Source organism: Thalassophryne amazonica, chromosome 4 (genome assembly GCF_902500255.1).
Source record: "Thalassophryne amazonica chromosome 4, fThaAma1.1, whole genome shotgun sequence".
In the NCBI taxonomy this organism is placed as follows: Eukaryota; Metazoa; Chordata; class Actinopteri; order Batrachoidiformes; family Batrachoididae; genus Thalassophryne; species Thalassophryne amazonica.
Genome location: NC_047106.1, coordinates 61,945,478 through 61,966,261, shown reverse-complemented (window position 1 = coordinate 61,966,261; position 20,784 = coordinate 61,945,478). Strand labels below are relative to the sequence as shown.

Here is a 20,784-nt window from a genome sequence, read left to right as displayed (position 1 = left end):
CTGCCAGCAGTACCAGATCCGACAGTCGGAGACGGTGACCACCTGGGGACTCAGGACTTGGCGGCTCCAGTATCCTTCGGGTTCGGTGGCAGTGGAAATCGTGTGGGATCCGGTTCTACTCGGGACGGACGTCTCCTATCCTCGAGCCTACCCACACGTCACTTTGTATATTTTGATTGTGAACCAAATTCTGCATTTGTCTGTATTTCGTTGTGCACATTTCACAACAGTAAAGTGTTGTATTTTTGACTCATCTATTGTCCGTTCATTTACGCCCCCTGTTGTGGGTCTGTGTCATTACACTTTCCCAACAAAAAAGCCACAAATGATCCTGGACTACAATGCAACTAAAGGAGGTGTTGATTTCCTGGACAAAGTCACAGCCACTTACAGCTGCAGGCACATGACTGCCGTTGGCCCCTGGTCATTTCCTTCAACATCATTGATGTGAGTGCCTTCAATGCCTTTGTGATATGATGTGCAATGAACCCAGACTGGAATGGTGTAAAACTGAACAAAAGGAGGATGTTCTTGGAGCAGCTGGGCTATGCACTGGTGAAACCGCAGATCCAACAACGACAGCACCTTCCAAAAGCATCAGCAGTTGCTGCTACTCTTGTGAAGGGCATCCAATCAGAGGCCACAACTCCTCCAATGGGTCAAACATCGGGCAAGAAACGTGGTAGGTGCCAGGTCTGTCCCAACAGAAATGACTCCAAGACCAGCAACATTTGTGTGAAATGCAAGAAATTAGTCTGCAAGCAGCATGTGTTCACTGTCTGCACTTTATGTATGCAGTAATGCAAACTTCTTTGGTAAATGAATATTACTGTACTGCATAAAAAAGTTAATGACTATATAATTTTATGTCAGGGATTGTTATGCAATGTAATTGAAGAACTGTTATTTGATGTTCTGCTGATGATGATACAATGTTATTGTAAGTGTTATTCAAATGAATATGCTTGTTTACAGAAAACTAGCACTCAAACATACTTTTCTGAGGTTTTTGTATATTTTTAGTTCTTGAAGAATTTTCAAGTGATTGTCGTATGATGATAATATTCATTTTTACAAATAAAATGTACTCAATTTCCGAAACTAATTTTGTTTCTTGTGTTTTGTTGGGTTGGGGTCAAATTGACCCTGAGGATAATGTGTGTAGTTTTTGCAGCATTATTGATAATAGCATAAATACTTTATCAATCCAATTGTTATAGATACATCAACTATGTACTAAGAAGTAATATAAATCCATTAAAACACTATGAAGGTAGTTCTTTCAAATTTTGTGTCGATCATTGAGATTTTATGATGATTTATATATTTTGCTATATCCACATAACAGGTTTTCTAGGTTCATAAAGGGGTGTGGAAGTATGGGATTGCTTTGGAAAGATTTTTTTATGATGGTTAGTAAACACAATTTAAGTACCTGTCACAAAAAACTGCATTACAATAAGAATTATAATCATTTTCAGAGGATTTATTTAAATGGGGTCAAAATGACCCCAAGGATAAAGGATGTCAGCAAGATTTGAGGGATACAGGAGGGTTAAACAAAATTAGGCAGGTGCATAAATTTGGGCACCTCAACAGAAAAAAAAAAATATATATCACCAGACGTTAAGGGCGTCTGGCCAGCTTTACTTAGATGTTCCAAGGTCAAGATATAAACGCTGGGGTGATCATGCTTTCGCGGTAGCTGGCCCCAGACTGTGGAATGAGCTACCTCTTGAGTTACGTACTATTCCTGACCTAGCACTTTTTAAATCTAAGTTAAAGACTTATTTATTTAAACTGGCTTTTAATACTTAGTGGGGAGGTGACGTGTTCTGTTATTTTTATGTTTTTTTTTATGTGTTGTTTTAAAATTTTATTTTATATGTGTTTTATTTTGTAAATTTGTGTTTTTAATGTTAAGCACTTTGGACACCAGTCGGTGCTGTAAAGCGCTTTATAAATAAATGTTGATTGATTGACTGGAATCCATGTGACCCTCAACTGTAACAAGATTCCCAGTACCTGCACTGGCCACACAGCCACACAGCATGATGGAACCACCTCCAAATTTTACTGTAGGTAGCAAGCGTTTTTCTTGGAATGCTGTGTTCTTTTTCAGCTATGCATACCACCCCTTGTTATGTCCAAATAACTCAATTTTAGATTCATCAGTCCATAGCACCTTATTCCAAATTGAATCTGGCTTTCCAAATGTGCTTTAGCATACCACAAGCACCTCTGTTTGTGGTGTGTACGCAGAAAAGGCTTCCTCTGCATTACAGTATCATACAGCATCTCTTTGTGCAAAATGTGCTGTATAGTTGAACGATGCACAGAAACACTATCTGCAGCAAGATCATGTTATACGTCTTTGGAGCAGGTCTGTGGGTTGGCTATGACTGTTCTCACCATCCTTCGCTTCAGCTTATCTGAGATAAAATAAAATGACATGGGTGCCCAAATTTATGCACCTGCCCAATTTTGTTTAAATAATTATTGCACATGTTCTGTAAATACGAGAAACTTCATTTCACCTCTTACATATCATTGTGTTCATCTGCTATATGATATATTTAAGTGAAATCTCTGATCCAGACAACCAATGATTTTTAAAGGAAAATCATGAAAATTATCAGGGGTGCCCAAACTTTTGCATACAACTGTACATACTGTAAACAGTATTGATGCATACTGTAAACCATATCAATGCAAAGTGAAAGTGACTATGGGCTACAGGGCTTAAATCTTGTTTTTCTTTGTAGACCAATCCCACAGAGTCATCTGCTGGCCTTTCTAATTACAGTTATTTCAGGATGGCAAGCAAAATGCAGGAACACACAATACATTACCTTACATGTGATTTTCCTAACCTAAAATAATAAATAGTATTTATTACTATGAACTTCATAAAAGCAACTCTTTGTGTAGTGTACTCTTTTTAATATTTATTTATTATTGTCAGTTGTCAACAATACATGTTCAAAAGTAAAAATAATAACCAAAAACAGAGGATTGGTGTCATGCTGTGTCATTTGTACTGAAGCTACATCTTCACTGGAGTGATACCTAAATAATACAGTGAGATGGTGAAATACAGTGGAAAGTGTTGTAACTGCAATGTAATATTATGTAACTGAACACTCGTGTGCATTTGCTGTATTTCTTGCGATCTTTATTGTCCCACTGTTGGAGAAAGTAGTAATTCATCTACACTTGACATATCGTAATTGTGCATGATAATTCTGTTTAATGGGAGCTCTGTAAATAAACAAGACATTAGCGCATAAAATATCAGAAAACTGACATTTAGATGGTCACATGACATCACTGTACACCATCAAAATTTCCTAAAATATAGTTTTAAAACTTTGTGTTTGTCGGCTGGTGTAGGAAGAATCCTTTGTGGACAAAGTCTCCATACAGTTCGTTGCTGAAACTATTACTTGTGTGATTCTCAGAAGTGGATACTCAAGTACAAAGGTACTGCGTGTGACATTACAAAATTCTTTTGCATGCCTCTTAACCGTTCTGAGCAGTCAGAATAAAAACCGTAGGAACACTGTGTTCTAATACATGTGTTCAGGTAAATAGCATGTAATTGCTCCACCTGTAACTGGGAAATAAGATGCTTCAGGCTTTCAGCTATAACCTCCAAAACAGTCATTTTAGATATTGCCAGTTCAGCTCACTGGGTACATTCAGATTTATGTTGTCACATATGCAATTATACAATTATAGCAATGACATGTTTGTGTAGTAATATAGCTGCCCTGCTCTGCTAAGAGAAGGTAAGGAGGTCAGGAGACATATTGCAAACAGAAACAAAAGTGGATACGTAGTAGATTGTCCAAAATGTAGCAGTTTGTCTGATAGAATTCAATAATCTTGTTGCCTCTGGGAAAAAGCTCTTCCTTCGCCTTCCTGACCATGTGGCTGCAAAGGTGTTTGCTTCAAGATGAAGGTTTATTGCTGCAATGATCTGTGTCTGTAATAATCGGTGTTGCCTTGGACATATGTCCTGCAGGCTTTACAGAGAAGATTTAGATATACAGTTGGCACACGGAACCATTCTCATTCAGCAAATTAACAGCTAATTAGCAAAGCTAACATTTTCAATAGTGTATTAGCTTTTCGCTGAACTGAAACCCATTAGCATACCAAATGGCTTCCCCTAACTTTAGTTCAGCTAAGTTTAAGTCAGCTAACATTTTCTTAAATACAACCCCAATTCCAATGAAGTTGGGACGTTGTGTAAAATATAAATAAAAACAGAATACAATGATCTGCAAATCCTCTTCAACCTATATTCAATTGAATACACCAAAAAGACAAGATATTCAATGTTCAAACTGATAAACTTTATTGTTTTTGTGCAAATACTTGCTCATTTTGAAATGGATGCCTGCAACACATTTCAAAAAAGCTGGGACAGTGGTATGTTTACCACTGTGTTACATCACCTTTCCTTCAAACAACACTCGTAAAGGGCCCTGTCCCACTGGTATTTAGGAGGATTTGCGTATGGACTGCGCATAAAATTGGCTCATATTCGCTTAACATCCGCAATATGCATGAAACATGCTTGTATGAGTTAGGTGACACCCGCACACGTCTGCAATTATCTGCAGAGGCACGTTTTTCCGTTACCAGGATTTTTGAGCTGCACAAAATTTTGGCTGCGGATGACATCCGCCTTACATACTCCATACATACACAAACATACTCAATATATGCGCTGTATATTCGCCATCATCTGCTGATATCTGCAACTGACAGGGATTTGCGGGTTGGCAGCGGACTGGGACAGTGTGTAAAACAGATAGCGGACTGGGACAGTGTGTAAAACAGATATTTTGCGCCCATCATGTCCACATCACAAACTAAAATAAGTTGTAGCGACAGAATGGCCATGAATAAAGCGTTTTTATTACGTCTGCTTTGCATCTGATTTGCGGTGGATGCAAATCAGATGCGCTGTGTTTACAGCTGGACGCCGTTCTTTGTTCTACCGGCTGCCACGCATGCTGCACTGGATGCTGTGTATATAAAATAATTATTTCATGGTGGATTAATCATTTTATTCTGCAAATTGCCTGTTGAAAATGGCTCTAATCACCTCCTGAATCACAGAGGACGCTGCAGCTGGGCCGTGCATGCGCGCGAACGGCCCAGCTGCAGAAAGCATTTTGAGATGTCTGATAAGGTAATTATTTGACTTGCTTACATTGTCAAGGCTTGATAAAACAGTTGCATGTTTTTTCCTTCTTGTCTGCAGCTGTTACACTATTCATTCCTGTTTATAACAGATTTAACTTCTTGTTATAATTGTTCAGACGAGCTGCGCTCTGATGTGATTCGCTGATGTCACCACTCGCCCTGTTCACTGCTTCTTTACTCCAATCAACTTGTCCAAGTCCAGCAAATGCTCCAGAGCCTGTATTGGTGTGAATAGGGATGCCGAAAGGAGCGAGTGTGCTTCATTTATGGCCACAATGCAGATGCCGTGCACGCACAACATGTGTGCGATGCATCATAATACACCCCTAATACTGCCGTGATAATCTCAATGCGTCTGATCCGTTTCCTCACTACATGCGTTATACAACCGTGATTGTTCATCATATCTTCGCTATATATTATTAATATATCCGGAATTCATACTGGGACATTTGTCATTTTTGACCATTTTTGTTGCGGACAACAACGAACGCCCGAACTTTGTAGACTCAATTCATGCGCAATTAATCCTCTCCCCAGTGGGACAGGGCTCATAAGCATTTGGGAACTGAGGCCACTAATTGTTGAAGCTTTGGAGGTGGAATTCTTTCACATTCTTGCTGGATGTACGACTTCAGTTGTTCAGTAGTCTGGGGTCTCCGTTGTCCTATTTTGCGATTCATAGTGCGCAATAATGGTTCATAATGGACTGCAGGCAGGCCAGTCTAGTACCTGCACTCTTTTACTATGTGGCTTGGCATTGTCTTGCTGAAATAAGCAGGGACATCCCTGAAAAAGACATTGCTTGGATGGCAACATGTATTGCTCCAAAACCTAGATGTACCTTCAGCATTGATGGTGTCATCACAGATGTGTACGTTGTCCATGCCATGGGCACTAACACAACCCCATGCCATCACAGATGCTGACTTTTGAACTTTGCGCTGGTAACAATCTGGATGGTCTTATTCCTCTTTTGTCCGGAGGACATGACGTCCATGATTTCCAAAAACAATTTGAAATGTGGACTCGTCAGACCACAGCACACTATTCCACTTTGTGTCTGTCCATTTCAAATGAGCTTGGGCCCAGAGAAGGCGGCAGTGTTTCTGGATGTTGTTGATGTATGGCTTTCGCTTTGCATGGTAGAGTTTTAACTTGCACTTGTAGATGTAGCGATGAACTGTGTTAACCGACAATGGTTTTCTGAAGTGTTACGGAGCCCAAGTGGTAAGATTCTTTACACAATGATGTCGGTTTTTAATGCAGTGTCGCTTGAGGGATCGCAGGTCACAGGCATTCAATGTCGGTTTCAGCCTTGCCGCTTATGTGTAGAAAGTATTCCAGATTCTCCAAATCGTCTGATTATATTATGGACTGTAGATGATGGAATCCCTAAATTCCATCAATTGAACGTTCAGAAACATTGTTCTTAAACTGTTGGCCTATTTTTTCAAGCAGTTGTTCACAAAGTGGTGATCCTCGCCCCATCTTTGCTTGTGAATGGCTGAGCCTTTTGGGGATGCTCCTTTTAAGCCCAATCATGACACTCAACTGTTTCCAATTAACCTGTTCACCTCTAGAATGTTCCAAACAGGTGTTCTTTGAGCATTTATCAACTTTCCCAGTCTTTTCACAAAAACAAATGCAGTCCAGGCACTCCAAAAATATGAGCTGCACAAGGAGGTGTTAAAAGACCTTTATTTTAATGGCCAAGCCAACATGTTTCAACCATAAACCTGGCTTAGCCATTAAAATAAAGGTCTTTTAATACCTCCTTGTGCAGCTCATATTTTTGATGTGCCTGGACTGCACTTGTTTTGTTTGTGATCTGATATCCATTTTTCCAAGAGCACCCTCAATATTTTTTTGCATTATTGAGATAACCAGAGCAACCAGTCTTTTTTTCTGTTTTCCCAGTCTTTTGTTGCCCCTGTCCCAGCTTTTTTGAAATGTGTTGCAGGCATCCATTTCAAAATGAGCAAATATTTGCACAAAAACAAAAACAAGTTTCACAGTCTGAACAGTAAATATCTTGTCTTTGTGGTGTATTCCATTGAACATAGGTTGAAGAGGATTTGCAAGTCATTGCATTTTGTTTTTTTGCATTTACATTTTGCACAACGTCTCAACTTCATTGGAATTGGGGTTGTATAGTTTAACAGTTTACAGTTAACAGTTTGGTGCATTTCCTTTTCCTCTTTTCCCTTTTTGCTTACTGGGAATGACGTTACATCCAATGTAAATGCATTCTGTCACACCTGCCGTAAATGCAACCTGGTCTCACGGCAAGTCGTGATTCAGCAGTACGAAATATACATTAATCTATTGGTTTATGATATTGTGATGAAAAGTGCCTCATTTCATCACTGCAGCACGAATTCATTCTAATTCATTCCGTGATGGCTGCACGAAATTAAAAGTGAAGCGGGGGGGTCAGGGTGGTTATGGTTAGGGTTGGAGGAAGGAGTAGGATTAGGTTATAGTTAAGGTTAGGGTTGGGGGTAGGAGTAGGGTTAGTAATAGTGAGTTAAAAAAAAGTCACGAAAATTTGACTCATTTCATCACAGGAGCACGAAAAAAAACATGAGACTGGGCTGCAAAAATGTGTCCCATCACACCCAACTTAAATGCATCCCGTTGTAGCTGATGTAAAGGTGTTCTGTAACACCTGATAATTACGCCCCATCGCATCTGACATTAATGCATTCTATCACATCTGATGTGAATGCATTCTGTCACACCTCACGCTAAGGACCCCTTCACACATAACATGATTCAAGCTGAGTAGCGCTGAAAGGAGGAATTGCATGCCATTTGTGAAAAATCAGAGCTGCCTCAAATGCCTCGTACACCTGTTGCTAGAAACATTCTCACACACAAGTGGCCGAAAGACAGTGAATGCCCTGCATGTGCTCATTCGATCCCCCTCTCGGCAGGTGTCGGCCAAATGCCATGTGTCACACATGAAACACTGCTCCCTGCACACTTAGAAAAGGCAGGGCTATTCGCACACCTGGTACAATAGTAGACAGCAGGTGACCACATTTGACCTGTCTGTGAAAAGTGTGTCAAAGTGCAACACGAGTGTGGCATCAGCAACACACACAGGTGTAACTGTGCTGACCCCCCACCTCCACACAAATGGTATGTGGAGTGTGTCATCGTCGTCCCCCCAGCACAAATGGTTTGTGGAGTGTGCGCCCCCCCACACCACCAACACACACACACACACACACACACACACACACACACACACACACACACACACACACACACACACACACACACACACACACACACACACACACACACACACACCATGAATCCAACATTGTCAGCTGTCGCTGTCCAGCACAGTGCACTGCTGGACCAGATGACCGCTGTGTCCTACATCTCCATTGCAGAAAACACAGTGCACATGTGCGTGTGTGGGCATGCATGCCCTAATGAGGATCGGCCAGCGTGTGAGCACGTGGCACGGTGTGAAGCTGGATGGCTGGCTGATGTCACTTCCACCACGTAAATTGTAGTTTACATGACAGACAGAAAGAGTGGAAATTAAATATAACACATAAGGGTGAAGATGTGAACTCATTCTTTTGTGTTCGCTTTGCTATGGACATACAACGCCTGTCAGTTGACCTCAGACTGACAGCTGGACATGAACGTACATGCAAGGTGTTAAATTAAAAACACAGACATCAGACAGATGCAGGTCAAACACATAATAATACATACATTATATTCAAATCACAGAACCGAGAGTGAGCCTTTTTTTCCTGTGACCTGCCAAGGTCTGCTGACAGAGGTGGGCGTGTCCCCTGTGATGTGCAGCTGGTCAGATATCTGTAGTCCCAAGTCATAGCTCGGGAAAGCCTGTACCGGCTTGTCGGATATTAAGGCCCCGTCACGCGGCACTAATGAAGGACAATGAAGCTCAAACAAAACCCAAACGAAACAAGAAATCTGGACTTTTGTTGACTCATTGTCATAGTTTAAAGTAGACCTGCATTGAAATATGAGGACTATTAGAAAAGTATCCGACCTTATTATTTTTTTCAAAAACGATATGGATTTGAATCATGTGTGACTGCGTCAGACAAGCTTGAACCCTCGTGCGCATGCATACGTTTTTCCACGCCTGTCGGTTGCGTCATTCGCCTGTGAGCAGGCTTTGAGTGAGGAGTGGTCCACCCCCTTGGTGGATTTTCATTGTCAGGAAATGGCGGAATGATTTGGGCTTTTTTTCCATCAGAATTTTTTCAGAAACTGTTAGAGACTGGCAGCTGGAAACCATTGGAAAAATTTATCTGGCTTTCGGTGAAAATTTTACGGGCTTCACAGAGAATAAGGACTGTTACTACAGCTTTAAGGACGGCTTTAAGGACGCTCGGCATGCCGCGCTCCGTGCCGCCATCGAGAACCACAAACCACCGGATCATTTCTAAACGGATGGCTCTGTGGAGCCAGGACCATCCTGTGCACTTTCTCTGGTTATCACAAGAGCTGGACATCAACCATTTTCCGGCAGATTTCACTTTTAACAAGAGATTTTGTCATGGAAAGCCGAGCTGAGGCTTCACGCGTCACGACGGATTTGCTACTGGAGTGAGACAAAAGCACCTCCATTTTGGTCTCACAGGACAGCTTTGAGATGGCGTTCAGACAGCTGTCGGTGGTTTTTCCATGAAGTGATTATCCGAGAAATTGTGGATGTGCCTGGACATGCCAGAACATGTCCGGTGAGGCTTCATCACGGCGTTGCTTTGCACCATGCGGCACCACCGCGACACGCGGAATTCCTCCACACGTCTGTCTCAATGTGCCGAAAAAGTGCTGATGTCCACATCTTTTCACAATTCCTGTGCTAGTCAGACGACATCCCGGATAAAACACAGCGTCCAGTTTGGAAATGAACGGCACATTCCACTGTTACAGGAGTTTTTGTCATGGAAGAGGAGCGGAGGCTTCGCGCGTCGCGGCGGTGCCACATGGCGCAAAGCAACGCCGTGATGAAGCCTCACGGGACATGTTCTGGCATGTCCAGGCACATCCACAATTTCTCGGATAATCACTTGATGGAAAAACCACCGACAGCTGTCTGAACGCCATCTCAAAGCCGTCCTGTGAGACCAAAACGGAGGTGGTTTTGTCTCGCTCCAGTAGCGAATCCATCGTGACGCGCGAAACCTCCGCTCAGTTTTCCATGACAAAATCTCTTGTTAAAAGTGAAATCTGCCGGAAAATGGTTGATGTCCAGCTCTTGTGATAACCAGAGAAATGGCACACGATGGTCACAGATCCAGACAGCCATCCGTTTAAAAATGAAATGGTCGTTCAGCCTGTCGATGGCGGCTTCGGAGCGCGGCGCGCCCCACAGCCGCTGGGGGCTGTAGCCGGCGCGGCGCGCCCGCCACAGGAAAAACACCTCCATGTTGATAACCATTTGTAAAATCCAGGCGGCTTTTGGTGGCTTTCAGTTGAGTGAGTATCTGAGAAATTGTTTAACAGCAGGGCATGTTCCAACTTGTCCTTAAGGCTTCCAACGGAGGTGTTTTTCCTGTGGCTGACGTAAAACATATGAATCAAATCCATATAGATTTTTAAAAAAATAAAACGGTCGGTTTCTTTTCTAATAGACCTCGTATTTACACATAAGATCCTTCTGAATGTAGTAAAGTAAATCTGCAAGCCCAGATCTGTCATTCAATGGAGAAATCTTCATTTAAAAATGAGAAATTTACAGCTAAAATTTAGCCCTCCGCAAAACTGTCATCACATCCTGGACGCTGCTGAGACGTCAGGGAAAAGACCCTATCCCAGAATGCATTGCACGCGCCAACTGTAATTTGTGGATTTACGTCAGTTTGCATCTGTACCTTTTTCTTGTCTTATACAGAAGGATCTACTTTTTTAAAAACGTCATACTGTCTTGCGGCACGTTTGGTGAGTACACATTTCTTTTATTTGTGCTTGAAAATAATTTTTGGGGACTTTTTCATACGCCCGTTTGACTGAATGGTGTCGCATTGAAAATCTACTGTCTTTAGCCTCCGGTGTTACCGTCGCGGGGTACGGAGGCGAGACCCACAAAGAATTCAAGTCATTAAAAAGATATAAACCTCTCTCAGCGGCCACAGAGCTCTGTGGCTCTGATTACTGAGACGTGCAGCGCTGCGGATTTTGCCGCAAGAAGTCTGTCCTTGCGAGTAACAGGTGTCACCGGGTGCTCCAGATCAAAATGGCGAACGTAGTCTCTGGACTTGTGCCATGTTGGCTGCACCTCCATTCAGTAGACAGAGCCGTGTCTGCGGCTGCACAGCAAACACGGGGGTGTGAGTGGCCTGTGGCGGATTTTAACAAGTGCATGCACTCGGTAAGCGCATCGGAAGCAGTGAGAGCGAGGCATCGGGGAATAATGTCGCCCGCTGTCAATGTCGCCACTGATCTGAGCATGCACCGCTGTATCTCGTATTCATTGCAGCTTACTTTTGGATGTTGAAACCAGGATGTGTGTAACAGTAACATTATTAACAGATAAAATCAATTTCAATGCGGGATCGGACTGAAGGCGGGAGCGCGTCGTCTTGTCCCTGACGTCATGAAAATTATCCGGATGTACAAACTGTTTTCGCAGAGGGCTAAATTTTAGCTGCAAATTTGTCATTTTTAAACGAAGATTTCTCCGCTGAATTACAAATTTGGGCTTACAGATTTACTTTACTGCATTCACAAGGGTCTTATAAATACATATCAGCCATTTCTTTCTGAAATGTAACCACATTTATTTCAATGCAGGTCTACTTTAACGTTTGCGCAGCTTCGTTCCTGCAGCTGGCGCTTTGTCAGGATTTTTAAATTGCCAAAAAATATGAACGAATGCCACTGAAAACCTCAGTTCATCCATATTTTGTTTTGCTGTCATTCTTGACGGTTTCTTATCGTTTGCCTAGTTTTTGTAATGTTAGCATTTAGTATGACTGTTCAACCAGGTGAATGTTTTCACACAGTACAGAAGCCGATTTGTAAGCACTGCTGTGGAGGAGAGATGCAGCTCCTTCACAGGTGGAACTGGTGTGTGGTGTGGGGCTTCTACCGCTGCATGTGATGGGGCAAGTGCGGCTGCTGTCATGCCGTGGTGCTGGACGGCCAGGAAGAATTTGTCGCCCTCCTCCGCCAGCGCACAGCAGTCCATGATCATGGAATTGTTCCAGCGCTGCATGTGCCTGAGGAGGGAGTTGCTGCATAAAAAGTCTGGCCGGTGTCCTGTCAGGAGCTGCAGCATTCTGTCCATGAAATCTGAAGGGCTTGCTGTCCTCCAGCCCATGCAGAGTGAAAAGCCTGCTGGCCTTTTCAACGTCTAACAGTTCGCAAGTTTTGAGGGGGTGATCCTTGATAGGCTGCGTATTTGTTTGCAGTGGGGGAGGGGGGCTTTGCAGGAGCGCGATCACCCTCGTTGCCATGGAGCTGCTGAGGACCGACACAATGTAATAATATTTTGTGTCATCTGCGGTGATCTCTGAGAGAACTGCACCTCAGTTTGTGCAAACCAGGTGGCAGTTTACAGAAGTGTGACTTTGAGCATCAAGTGTGAAAAAGGTTTCAGTAGCAGTGGACATTTGTGTGTGAACAGCTTTGATCGATGATCAGAAACACCAGGGTTTTGGAAAAACAAGGCTGGGAGAGAGAGAGAGAGAAAGAGAGACACAGTGCTATCTCTCTCTCTCTCTTTCTCCCTCCCCCCTCTCTCTTTCTCTCACTCTCAATGCTAAAACAAGAGACGGGAAATTTTAAGTTTGCTTGTGACTTTAAATGGGAATTTTTTCTACTTTTGTAGGGAACACAAAAGGACTCTGAACTTTGTGATCTGATGTTCCCAGCCCTGACAAGGAAGCAGTGTGTTCCATGTACATCTGGAAACCTGAGCGCCATTTGCTTTACCATTTTGAGAATGGAGCGCATTTCTGCAATGCAAAAAAAAAAAAAAAAAAAAAAAAACATAAGCAGGAGTGTGGCAAGGGGTACACATGACAGCATGCATACATTAAAAGCAAACATATGCAGCTGCAAGCAAATCTATGAATGCAACAACACATGAAAAATGCTGAGTACGTGCACATTTTGGGTGTACCGACAGCAATTACAGTTTTGGTATTTGAGAGATTTGAGAAATTTTTGGTGTGTTTGGAGTGTGTATTATTTTGGTGGAGTATTTAGCGCATGTGGTTAGTGTCGTGGTGTTTTTGTTTTGTAAAAATGAGCTGTTTATGAATGTTGAGCAAGTGCTTCAGTTTTTTTTTTTTAATTGGAGCAAGATGGAATGTGCAGCACGTCATCAGAGTCTGAACCAGACAGTGAGAATTCTGATGATGGAGATGATCCCTCTTATGTTCTGGATGAGCAACCAGAGCAGGTGGATCCACTGACATGCGCACAGATCCCCACAGTGGGTTGGATCACGTGCTTCTCTGTGCAGCTTGTCCGGGAGTCAGGTGCCCAGTCATGGGACACAGAGCAGGATGCAGACACACACTGTGCCAGCAGTGGCTCCTAGTGCGTTTCATTTAAAGCATCGAGATCAACATTAGCACCGGTTTCGTTTCGTTCCTTTTGCTCTCTTTATTCGCAGGCTATTTGGCGATGGGAAAAGTCAAAAGCTCATTAGTCCACCTTTTCTCAACAATTTGTGACTTTTTTTCCTTTTTTCCCTTCGTTCAGGAATCGTCATATGCCATGTGACCAGGCCAGTGGTGGGCACAGATAACCAAAAAATTAACTTTGATAACAGATAATCAGATAACTGAAAAGTTATCTTTGATAAAGATAAACCAATAATCCACCCAAAAATGTATCAGAAGTTACAGAAAACCGATAAATTCCAGTATTGTCTCTGGTACATTTGCAACTACTAACAAGCTGAATTTGAGTTTTACCACCACAATCGCTTTTGGAAGCATCAAAAGCAACAAAAGACCCAAACAATGAGCCAGCACTTCTATGTTTGGACATGCTGCCCCTGCTGGAAGCTATACAGTTACAGCACAGACGCACCCTGAGAGCAGCCACAAAGCCAGATCTCTACCAGTCATAATGCTCCAGTCAGGCGGAGGTCTTGAAAAATAAAGTCATACTGACTTATGGTTTTGTGTAAATACTGATAGAATAACTCCATTAATGTCACTTCTGTCATTTGTACAAAGTTAAAATATAACATATATATTTTAATGTTGAATAATGCACTAATTCTGAGGTTTTGTAACAAACACAGACAGATCGCAAAGGATTCTGGGTAAAAGTGCCTCTGCTAAACACTGATTGGTTCAGTCATTCATTATGTAAACCAACACGTTAATGTGACGTGTGTCGTGTGTTGGTGTTTACAGATAAATGTGCTTTTGTAAAATATTCCATTTTTTATTCGTAAAAACAGGCATTTTTACGGAGCCCTGGAAGTGCCATCGCAAAATGTTTTGCATGTGGAGAGAATGTGTGCACGTTTTATGATGTTGTAAAACGTGCACTCAATATTGTCAAGACACATAAATGTTGGCTTTACACTATGCAAGTTTTGGCCATTTTTCAGATCGTTTTTTCACTCATGCGAGAATTTTTTGGACCGAGTTTCAAGCTAATCATGCGTCCTGCATTGTGTAGTGTACATGGAGTAACAAGCTGCGTTTAACATCTCACGACCACCTCCTGATCGCCAATCGTATGGTCGAATGAATGATATTATTCTGGTCGGCCGTTGTGAGGGTATCCTGCTGCTGAAGAGCAACAAGCATCCAACCGCTCACACTGTGCATGTGCAAACACCGCAGAGCTCTCTTGTAATGTTTTTTTGTTGTTTGTTTTGTTTTTAAACTTAATTTGTAAAAAAAAAAAAAAAAAGCCATTTGCAAAGCCAAAAAGTTGATTTGACAACCATCTGATATAACCGGGGTCATAATAAGTAGAACACTGTCATCTACTGGTGCCCAGACGCTTAGTACTTAGGGCGAATACTGCCATGAACACTACTGGCCAGTAGATAGCAGTAGAGGCCTTGAAAACTTGCCAAAACAGAATTCCAGATAATCCCTGTCTGCTACATTTAAGATCCGTGGAATTTAACAAACGCAAATACAATAACGTCTATAAACCCAAAGAATATATTCATGAGAGTTTTAGGCACTAGAGTTTAATGCTGTTGTCCGTGGAGCCTAAACACAGTGTCTGAAATGCATTTGTCCTGTCGTGAACATACTGAGATTACCCTATCACCCATAATGCACAGCTGGGCACAGCATGTGCTCACAAAACCTTAAAAATTAGCACATTACTTTAAAACTAAAACATATATCTGATATTTTCAGTTTATAAAACTTCAGACATGACAGTAATTTTAAATAACTTGTCCAAAATTAATTTGGTTAAAATTTGAACTATAAGTTAAAAATGTATGCCTCTGGATGACTTGGGTGATATTGCCAGTGTATCAGTATGATGTTAAAGAAAATGTTTTTTTTTTTTTTGAGGTTCTCCCTTGCCTGTAGAGGATAGAGTGGTTTCTTCTGAAAGCAGCTTTTTTCTGTTTGCAGAGGGTAGAACTATACATCTCTTAGGAAACTTCTAACAGGTAGGTCTCAACTGATTTTAAATTTTAAAAATGTTTGCCGCTGTTCAGCTTGGTTTACTACGTTATCGGTCTAAAAGTTATTGGACGACAATTTATCGGAAGATAATTAGTCCGATAATGGTTTTTAAAGTTATCTAAAAAGATAATCCGATAATGAAAACATTACCTTCGATAATTATCTGTTATCGGATTATCGAAAGTGTGCCCACCACTGGACCAGGCCATTAAGTCACATAACTACAGCATGAAGTGTGGACGTCGGCACGCTGTCCTCATGTGGAAATAAATTAAAACACATATTGCTTCAGCTGACTGCTGCATCAGCTCACCGCAACGCTGGTAAATATCGTGTCGTACAGGAAATCACCCCATGGGATGTCACCGCTAGGTGTGAGTCACTGTGGGATTTCCCCACATTGTAATAATTAACACACAGTCACATTTTCAGCAGATCACTGCACACAGGGTACGCCATGCTGGCTGCATGAGTTCACGATGTGAGAGCCGGCTCTTCATGACACGGGAGCTGGCTGGTTCGAGCTCATCAGGTAATTCATGCAAAACATGAAAGAGAGAACAGTAATTTACTTCATTTCATTACTTCCTGGTGTACATCTAGGCAGAGGCTCAATCTGCTCGTTATAACAGGAATTAAGTATTACAAATTGTGGTGTTTTATTCATTTTTCCCTCTGCTGCTGTGTGCGCGACTTTCCACGTGCTCGCACTGTATTCGTGTGCGTGAACATGAGGGTGAACAAAATCGCTGCCACAGTATCCTGCATGCCTGTTTGACCGTGCGTCCCTCCCGACAGCAGGTAGAATGTTTCGTGTTTCCCCATTTCATTTTTGGTTCACAGAGTTTCTTCTGGTTTCTGTGTCTTTCACGTTGTGTGTGAAGGGGCCCTAATGCATTCTATCACACCCGACGTTTATGCATTCTATCACACCCGACGCTTATGCATTCTGTCACACCCGATGTTAGTGTGTCCCGTCACGCCCGACGTTAATGCATCACGTCACACCCGATGTAAAGGACCACTTCAGAAAGACCTGGAATTAGCAAGTACAATTGTTTCAAGAACACAATAAGTAATGAACTCAACCGCCATGGCCTAGATGCACACTCTCCAAGCAAGACTCCATTGCTGAAGAAAAGCATGTTGAAGCTCATTTAAAGTTTGTTGCACAACATTAGACAAGCCTGCAAAAGACTAGGAGAATATAGTTTGGTCAGATGAAACCAAAATTGAACTCTTTGGATGCCATAATACACGCCATGTTTTGAGGTCAAATGGCACTGCACATTACTCCAAAACTCCATAGCAACAGTGAAGTCTGGAGGTGGGAAGATCGTGGTGTGGGGCTCTTTATCAGCAGACTGCACTGACAAACTTCATATTATTGAAGGGAGGATGAATGGAACAATGAACCGAGACATTCTTGACAAAAAAAATCTGCTGCCATCTACCAGGATGATGAAAATGAAATGAGAGTGGTCATTTCAGCAAGACAATGATCCCACACACACAGCCAAGGAAACTCTGAATTGGTTTCAGAGAATGAAAATACAGCTGCTAAAATGGTTCAGCCAATCACTTGACTTGAACCCAGTAGAAAATCTATAGAAAGAACTAAAGCTCAGAGTTCATAGAAGAGGTCCAATTGATGATTGTTTTTGTGGAAGAATGGGCCAAAATTGCACCTGAGCAATGCATGTGACTGGTTTCTCCATACAAGAGGTGTCTTGAAGCTATTATTACTTTGTAAAAGAGATCTTGATCTCAATGGGACTAACCTGTTTAAATAAAGGTTAAATTATTAACAAAGGCTTCAGTAAGAGTGTTCAATACTTTCCCTGTGTCATGTCATTTTATTATACATAACGTAATTTCTGTACTTATTTGTTTTGGTTTCTTTGCATGTATGGATTACTTGGCTTGTTACTGACATCTGGTGAAAATTTCGTTTTGGCAGGAACTTTTGGAAATATATTTACTGAGAAAAAGTGACATGTTAAATACTTATTTTACCTGCTGTACTGTATACGAGGGCTGTCAATAAAGTATAGGTCCTTTTTATTTTTTTCAAAAACTATATGGATTTCATTCATATGTTTTTACGTCAGACATGCTTGAACCCTCGTGCGCATGCGTGAGTTTTTCCATGCTTGTCGGTGACGTCATTCCCCTGTGAGCACTCCTTGTGGGAGGAGTCGTCCAGCCCCTCATCGGAATTCCTTTGTCTGAGAAGTTGCTGAGAGACTGGCGCTTTGTTTGATCAAAATTTTTTCTAAACCTGTGAGACACATCGAAGTGGACACAGTTCAAAAAAATTAAGCTGGTTATCGGTGAACATTTTAACGGCTGATGAGAGATTTTGAGGTGATACTGTTGCTTTAAGGACTTCCCACGGAGCGGGACGTTGCGCAGCGGTCCCAGGCGCCATCGTCAGCCTGTTTCAAGCTGAAAACCTCCACATTTCAGGCTCTATTGATCCAGGACGTCGTGAGAGAACAGAGAAGTTTCAGAAGACGTCGGTTTCAGCATTTTATCCGGATATTCCACTGTTAAAGGAGATTTTTTTAATGAAAGACGTGCGGGCGGATTGCAGCGTCGGCTCGCAGCCGCCGCGACGCTCCGCCACAGGAAAAACACCTCTGTTGGAAGCCTTAAGGACAAGTTGGAACATGCCCAGCTGTTAAACAATTTCTCATATACTCACTCAACTGAAAGCCATCAAAAGCCGCCTGGATTTTACAAATGGTTATCAACACGGAGGTGTTTTTCCTGTGCCGCCGCACCGCGCCGACTGCGTCCCGATGCGCAGACCCGTCCGCATGTCATTCATTAAAAAATCTCCTTTAACAGTGGAATATCTGGATAAAATGCTGAAACCGAGTTCTTCTGAAACTTCTCTGTTCTCTCACGACTTCCTGGATCAATAGAGCCTGAAATGTGGAGGTTTTCAGCTTGAAACAGGCTGACAATGGCGCCTGGGAGCGCTGTGCAACGTCTCGCTCCGTGGGAAGTCCTTAAAGCGACAGTATCACCTCAAAATCTCTCATCAGCCGTTCAAATTTTCACCGAAAACCAGCTTAATTTTTCGAACCGTGTCCACTTCGATGTGCCTCACAGGTTTAGAAAAAATTTTGATCAAACAAAGCGCCAGTCTCTCAGCAACTTCTCAGACAAAGGAATTCCGACGAGGGGCTGGACGACTCCTTCCACAAGGAGTGCTCACAGGCGAATGACGTCACCGACAGGCGTGGAAAAACTCACACATGCGCACGAGGGTTCAAGCATGTCTGACGTAAAAACATATGAATGAAATCCACATAGTTTTTGAAAAAAATAAAAAAGAGCTATACTTTATTGACAGACCTCGTATACATAAACAATTTTCCTCAATTTTTCATTAGATTTCTACAATGACTAGTTACTCTATGTAGTTAAATGCTGTTCTTTAGTTAATGCTTTCATCTTGTTTATTGTTGTTATTCTCCTCTAAGCATACAGTTAAGTGCACTGTAGAATGAATGAGATCAGGGGAGGTGATGGTCGAGTGGTTAAGGCGTTGGACTGGTTGGACTTGAGACCAGAAGATCCTTGGTTCAAATCCCAGCCTGACTGGAAAATCTCTAAGGGCCCTTGGGCAAGGTCTTTAATCCCCTACTGCTCCCGGTGTGCAGTGAGCATCGGGGTGAATGTAAGGCACTATTTGTAAAGTGCTTTGAGTGTCTGATGCAGATGCAAAAAATGCAGTCCATTTACCATTTATCAATCAAAGATGGGTTGCTCTGCTTTAACTCTGAAAAATACATGTATGCTCATAATTAATTTTTATCTATATTTACACGTACTGTTAGCAGGAGGAAAACACAAGTATGTCTCCACCTATTTGAAAGGCTACAGGTCAGATGTGCTGTAGAAGTGGCATCTGTCAGAAATACACTTGATGCATAATAGAGCATGGATACACTTCTGAATTACTCCGCTACGCTGCAGGTGAGCCAGCAAGCACTGAACAGCGTGACGGCTGTCAGCTCCAATGTTGTGTTGAGGATGGAATGGAACGCATATGGATCTGATGTGTTTAAGGGGTAAGAATACTGGTAGTTCTAGCATGGGGGTTGAATCATGGGCTGTTTACCAAAGTCACAAAACCCAATTTGATAGCAGGCATCAAACTGAAATTAGAAATCAGTTTGTAAGACAAAGGCAAAAGGTTTGGATGCTCACCCACAGTTATAACTGGATCATGGCACCACTGGTGATTCACAGTTGAAATTGCCACGATGCATTTTGGATGTGGCTTGTACTGGTGACATTTCCATTGTATGTCAGGCCACCATTTCTTCCCTCTTCATCTACCATATGCACTCACGCAGACAGGCAACTCCAAGACCAGACCTGGAAGATAAGACATTTCACAAAACATATAATTAGTAATAAATGGTACTTTGTGCTTTTAAATTTTACTTTATGTTTCCTTCCTTCTACCTCCTGTGGCTTGGGATATTCAGGTTCAAACAGGAGAATGCACAGCATCTCAAAGTCAAATAACTTACAAAGATTCTGCACAGCTGTGTGGTGTCTCTTCATCAATTAATATCAAAAGAACCATGGCTCAAAATGCAGCAGAAAAAAGTCTGCAGAGCATAATGAACTCCATTTCGGATGCACGCCTTTCAGGTTCACCAAAGAAATAAGTCGCCAGGAAGAATACCCCCCACTGTGCATTGCAGTACGATTCTGCTGCTCATCTGTCAAATGATTAATGGTGTATGTGATGTAGCTTTAGCTCATTGACCTGAAATGCAGAGACATGGACACAGTATTTATTATTTTTTAATTATTAACACCTCATGTAGAAACTGGAAGCGGGCTCTGCACAGCTTAAGTGCATGCCAGGCTTCTGGGCTGAGGGACATAACGGAAATAA

General features: G+C 42.1%; 1 protein-coding gene across 4 annotated transcripts in view; it reads right to left on the bottom strand.

Moving 5' to 3' along the window:
- Positions 1 to 20,784, bottom strand: part of b3gat1a (beta-1,3-glucuronyltransferase 1 (glucuronosyltransferase P) a) — a 432,840-nt gene that overhangs the window by 101,364 nt on the left and 310,692 nt on the right. For 3 of the 4 annotated variants that reach the window (XM_034167983.1, XM_034167985.1, XM_034167986.1), the window contains exon 3: positions 20,082 to 20,252. The gene's annotated coding sequence lies outside the window, so the exon portion shown is untranslated. The remainder of the gene's footprint in view (positions 1 to 20,081; positions 20,253 to 20,784) is intronic. The other variant, XM_034167984.1, reaches the window with a different exon arrangement.